This window comes from Cervus canadensis, chromosome 14, assembly GCF_019320065.1.
Source record: "Cervus canadensis isolate Bull #8, Minnesota chromosome 14, ASM1932006v1, whole genome shotgun sequence".
Lineage (NCBI taxonomy): Eukaryota > Metazoa > Chordata > Mammalia > Artiodactyla > Cervidae > Cervus > Cervus canadensis.
In genome coordinates, this window is record NC_057399.1 from 14,120,395 (window position 1) to 14,126,850 (window position 6,456).

The 6,456-nt window shown below is 50.5% G+C and overlaps 1 pseudogene; it reads left to right on the plus strand.

Moving 5' to 3' along the window:
• Positions 1-4,794: 4,794 nt before the first annotated feature.
• Positions 4,795-4,886, plus strand: LOC122453452 (annotated as a pseudogene).
• Positions 4,887-6,456: the final 1,570 nt, after the last annotated feature.

The window sequence follows — 6,456 nt, forward strand, 5'->3', positions numbered from 1 at the left end:
GGAGGTGAGGGGAGGTGAGCAGCTTGGGTGAGGGAGGGAGGGGGAAGATGGGGCGGGGAGGGAGAGAATGGGTGAGGGGAAAGGGGATAGGAGGAGGTGAGAATGTTGTAGGAGGGGAGGGAAGAGAGTGGGGAGAGGAGTAAGTGGGGGGAGAGGGTGAGAGAGAGGGGGAGGGGAGGGGAGAGGATGAGGAAAGGGCGATAGGAGGAGGGGAGATGGCGTGAGGGAAGGTTGATCAGTGAGGGACGGGAGATATTCGTGGGAGGGAAGGGGATAGCAGAAGGCGAGGGGAAGATGGGGAGGGATAAAAGGTGCGACTAGGAGGGAGGGGAGATGGGGGGAGGAGGGGAGGATAGTGAGGGAGAGGCGATAGGAGAGAGGGGAACATGGAGGAGGGAGGGAGAGGGGAGGGCAGAATGGAGTGCAGGGAGGGATAGGAGGAGGGCATGTAATGCGCGGCAGAGAGGGATAGGAGGGAGGGCCAGCAGGTGAGGGAGAGGGATAGGAGGCTGAGGGAGATGGGTGAGGACGGGATTAGGAGGAGAGGGCAGCATGGGTTGAGGAAGGGATAGGAGAGAGAGGGCAATGGTGTGAGGGATGGGATAGGAGGGAGGGTAGATGGGTGAGGGGAGGGATGGAGGAGGGGAGATGGTGAGGAGGGGATAGGAGGGGGGAGGATGGTGTGAGGGGAGGAGATAGGAGGAGCGGGAGGTGGGTTGGAGGAAGGGGATAGTGAGAGGGAGGGGATGGCTGTCGGGAGGGGATAGGAGGGAGGAGGTGGCAGACCACAGGGTGAGGGAGGGATAGGGAGGGCGAGGGATTGTGGTGAGGGAGGCGGAGGGGGAAGAGGGGGGGGAGGGGAGGGAGGGGAGATGGGTGAGGGAAAGGGGATAGGAGGGAGGTGAGATGGGTGAGGGAGGGGAGGGGAGATGGGTGAGGGAGAGGATAAGTGGGGGGGGAGATGGGTGAGGGAGGGGAGGGAGGGGAGATGGATGAGGGAAAGGGGATAGGAGGGAGGGGAGATGGGTGAGGGAGGGATAGGAGGGAGGGGAGATGTGTGAGGGAAAGGGGATAGGAGGGAGGGGAGATGTGTGAGGGAAAGGGGATAGGAGGGAGGGGAGATGGGGGAGGGAGGGGAGATAGGTGAGGGAGGGGATAGGAGAGAGGGGAAATGGGGGAGGGAGGGCGAGCGGGAGGCAAGATGGGAGGGAGGGATTAGGAGTGAGGGGCAGAGTGGGGAGGAGGGATAGGAGGGAGGGGCAGTTATGGCGTGAGGAGGGATAGCCGAGGCGTGTGGAGGGCAGGATGAGTGAGGAGGGATTAGGAGGAGGGAGATGGTGTGAGGAGAGGCGGATAGGAGGGAGGGAGATGGGTGAGGGAGGGGATAGGAGGGAGGGCAGATGGGTGAGGGAGGGATAGGAGGGAGGGCAGATGGGTGAGGGAGAGGGGATAGGAGGGAGGGCAGATGGGTGAGGGAGGGGATAGGAGGGAGGGCAGATGGGTGAGGGAGGGATAGGAGGGAGGGCAGATGGGTGAGGGAGAGGGGATAGGAGGGAGGGGAGATGAGTTGAGTAGCAAAGGGATGGGATAGAGAGATGAGGTGAGAAGGCATGAGAAAGGGAGGGGAGGTTGGGTGGTGAGGGAACGAAATAGTGTGACATGGAGGTGGGAAAGGGAGGGTGAGGGGGCTCAGGACTGGTACTGGCTCCTTGTATCCAAGGGCTCTCAATCTTCTACCTCCAGATTCATGGGGGCCTGGACTGTGGGAGGCTCTGATTCTTCCTATTCCAGTTCTGTCTATTTTGCCTCCCCCAGCCTTGCCTGTGCCAACACAGAGGCAGAGTTTAGTCACCGGCCTTTACCTGGTCCCAGCTAATGCTAAAGTGTAGGCTTAGACCTTCGAGGGGGCAGAGCTGTGCCTTCAGGTATCGGTGGCACAGATTCTGTTGTTCACCGAGTTTGCAGTTGCTGTCCTGTGTCCCATTATCCTGGGTATCAGGTGTGTGTGAGAGGAACCAGGGGTGCCTCAGGGTGTGAGGAAGTAGGCTCTGAAGGCAGACTGTTGACCTTGTGAGGTTGCTTACCGTATCAGTGCCTAATTTCCTCTTTTGTAAAATGGAGATAGAAAACAGCCGTACCGCATCGGATTGTTGTGAGGGTTAATTAAGGTGACACATGTAGTGCTGACAGCTTGGCCTGCAGCTAATGGTCAAGAAAGTTAACTTATTCTATATGTTCACAGATATCTGGATATATGAGTGCATCTATAAACGTTGGAGTCTGGAAATTATTTGTAGTGTTGTGTTTATCATGCGATTTATGAGTGAAAGTGTATCTGTTTAATTATTTTTGCGTGTGCTTGATTCTGTGTTATTTATTGTAGGTATGTGATTTTGTGTTACTGTACATATGTGATTAAGTGTAGGCCTGTGTCTGTCTACATGACAAAAAGTAGATGAAGTAAGGCTTCATGGCTATTGATATGCTGACACTGTCTGCCTTTGTATGCATGCATCTGTGATCTCGTCAGTTCCAAACACCCCGTCTCACCCTCTCTCCCTCTGGAGACGTCACAACCGTAGATGTCCCTCATTTCCTCACCCTGAGGGAACCGGAACCCGGGGCAGGGGCGGGGGTGGGTGCCAGTGAGGAGGTGTTTAGACCGGAGCACATGTTCCCTCCCAGACTGTGCATGGGAGCGGGAGACCTCTCTCACGTATGTCCCGAAGGCTCCAGAGGAAGTGCTCCCCCCAGCCTGTTCTCAGTTCCCTGTCTTGTCACCATGGCAGCAGTTGCCAGGGGCTCCCAGGGTTGCTAAGATCTGGGTGTGGGAGGCTGCCAGCACTGTTGCCAGTAGAAACAGAGAATCCTGGGGGAAAGGAAGACTACCCCCACGCTGCCGGCTTTATGCAGTGACAGGACTGTTTCTTGGACCTCTCCTGTGTCCCAAAATTGTTCCTATCGTTTGTATGTGGCAGTACTAGGGTTGGTGGGGGGCTTCAACAGGAAGCTGGAACTAGAATACTGAAATTCACATTCTGAGGAGAAAAGGGGCTCTTCTAGCCTGGCTATTCCCATCTTTAAGGTTGGGAGGCTCTTAGAAATTAGTGACTTCCTTATTCTATCTATCATCGCTTGTACTTCTCCCCTGGCAATATCTCTTTTTAAGTTCTCCAATGGCTGGTACTTATCTGATGTTTCACCTTGTATAGGAATACCATGTTGAGCCCATTATCCACTGACTCCTTCCTGTAGTCAGACTCTTTGCATGTCACCTGGATACACACTTCATGCTGACACATTAGCCCAGAATTCAGTCCCACAATGAGCCCCAACTTTGGCCTCAGCCTGAGAACACTGATGTTGGTCTTAGTCTTGGGTCAGGTAGCTCCCCCATCCAGCCTCAGTCTAAGCCTCCTCCTAGATCTTTTCAGATGAGCCCTAATCTTGACACTGATACTTGCACACTGACCGGTCATCTGATTCCCAGGTACCTGTCTAGTGTCTCCCTGCCTGTTCCGAACCTACACTGACTAGTTGTTGTTATCTTTTCTTAGTCGGTAAGTTGTGTCCGGCTCTTTGTGACCCCATGGAGTGTAGCCTGCCGGGCTCTGCTGTCCCTGGGATTCTCCAGCAAGAATACGGGACTGGGTTGCTATTTCCTTCTCAAGGGGATCTTCCCGACCCAGGATTAAACTCACATCTCCTGCTTAGCAGGTGAATTCTTTACCACTGAGCCACCTGGGAAGCTCTGCAATGACTAGTACCATAAAAGTTCAAAGAGTTTTTTTTTTTTTTTTTGCTTTGGGGTGAGAGAACAGTACTGGGAATGACCATCAGAGGGCATGCAACATCAGCTTCTGAAGGCATGCTTCTCAGAGCCCACCTGGAAGGGGGATAATAGGCGAATTGTGATATTGGATCTCTTCTCTCAGGTCAGGGCTCAGAGCTGGAGGCACAGCAGTTGGTCTAAGAGGTTGAACTAAAGAAATTAAGGCTTCCGGCTCAGCAGTGCTGATGCTTTGGGTTTGTATGGGTCTGTACAAGCATGGATCTCCCTATAGTTCAGCAGGCCTCAGGACTGGGGTTACAGTAGAAGGTGCCTAACCACTTACTGGCATCGCAGGCCTCAAGATAACTGGAGACCTGGGAAGGCATTTCACCCTCAACATCATATTTCTGTCATATGCATGTACGGCTTCACTACCTTCCCAGGTATTCAGTTGTCTTTTGGTCCTATTGAGCAGAAATCTGCCCCTCCTCCACCTTTGATCTTAGCTCTGTTCTTGAGGTCACATCAACCTCACTGGTCCTATCTACCAGACATCAGCCATCTGCATCCCTCAAATCTGCTCCTTGATAGGGTGAACACCTCTCAGGCCTTCATGGGTTCCTCCTCTGCCTTGTTCAGTTCCAGCTACTAAGACCATGTTCCCCTGGCTGTGGTTCAGTTCATGATGCCTGGCTCTGATTAGCTTTTTCCAGGGGTGCCAGTCAGCATACTAACCAGCCCACATCCCTCCTCTGACCCTTTCTTTCCATGTAGCCTCAGGTTACATCTTCACCAAGTGAAGACTGCATCCTCTGCTCTCCCTGACCTGCTAAATCACATCCTGCCTGTTTTGTACCTATTATAAATTTAAAGGAATGTTATTGTTTATTAAAAAAAAAAGATTCTTGAAAGTAATGAAATAAAAAAACATTTTGGCAATACCTTCTGAGTTTTAGGGCAATCCTTGGGCTTGGTATTCTCTGTCTTTGATGCTTCCTTAGATGGGACAAGGAGGGACTTAAGTGCTCACTTTAGCAGCACATATGCTAAAATTGGAACATTACAGAGGTGATTAGCATGGCTTCTGCAAATTCATGGAGCATTCTATATTTTTGTTTTCTATGAGTATTAAAATGTAATAATGTAAAGTGAGTGTGTATATGAATAAATGAGTATATTAAAAAAAAGAAAAGACGGACTGAAAATTCCTAACGGGCTTGGCTGTGACTTCAGCACTGTGGACAGAGGCCAATGGAAGTATCCCCAGCTATGCGGGGGAGGGGGTGGTGTATGGACTGATACACACACAGCCTTCAGGGGCCAGAAATTCTTTCTGTTCACTCAGTGCCTTACAGTGTACCAAGCTCTGTTCAATTACCAATTTTATCCTGTCTTCACTCAACTATCAGCCTAGGAGGCAGACAAAATGAACTGTTTTCCAGATTTTTACAGATGAGGAAACTGAAGTTTAGAAAGGCCAAACTCTAAACAACCCTATGAGTGGGGTGGGAGAGAGAACACTCATTACTCCATATTTAGCAAATTTAGTGATCACTGCTCTATCTGGCTCAAGTGCTCTGGCTCTTTATCTCTAGGGAAAGTCAGAGTGGGTGGAAGTTTTTGTGGAACTGAAGCTCCAGCCGACCCTGGGAACAAGTGCCAGTTGGTATGAGGAACAGAGCTGGAAGGGTCCGAAGTTCCAGTCAAGACTGTCTGAATGAGAGTGGGGAAACCTTTCTTGTCATGAGGGCTCATAGAGGTCCAGCTTTCATGCCTTTTTTCTCTGTCGCAATGGTTGGCTTCACTGAGCCTGGAAACGAGAAAGGGTGTGTAGGTTGTTATTGTGTCTGAGCCTGATGGACTTCTGTGGGAAAATTCCAGGATGGAGTGGTGTGGGAGTCTGTGAGTGAAGGGGGTGAGTTGTGCAGGTGGTAAGAAATCCTCTGATGTGGGCTACATGCCTGTACCTATGTATGCCTGTTCCCTGGGGATGGAAACAGGAGGTGCTGGACCATACAACAACTTTCTTTGAGGTGTACTTTGACAGGCAGCACAATAAATTAAGAGCATGGGCACTGAAATCAGACTGCCTGACTCCCCTACTTCCTAACTTTGTGACTGTGGAACCTCACTTTCACTTTCTCATCTGTAATACAAATCACATAGGGTTGTTTTGAAGATTAGCTTTATGCAAAGCACTTAGAACTGCCCAGTGCATAGGAAGTGCTAAAATGTTAGCATTTACAGTTGATTCTTGAACAATGTGGGAATTAGGGGAGCTGATGCCCCTGCCACAAAAATCCACTTGTAACTTTATAATTGGGCCTCCATATCCCTGGTTCCACATCTGCAGATTCAACTGAGATTCACTTCTACTGAAGCCATGTGGGGTACTGTTGTACCTATTTATTGAAAAAAAAATCTGCCCTATAGTTGGACCATGCAACTTAATGGCCTCTGGTCCCTTTAGGGTTAGCTGTATTTGTGTTTGGGGCTCCTGTGGTTTCAGAGTAGAATATCTGCCTCTGATCCAAAGTCTAGAGATGCTTTCACATCTACAGGTACTGACTCTGTTCTTACCAGGCAAAAGGGATGAATTGAAGATTTCATAGTCTTTTGAAACCTTTTCCAGATCTTAGTTTATCCAACCTATCATATCACATTAAAACAATTAGCAGAGATGG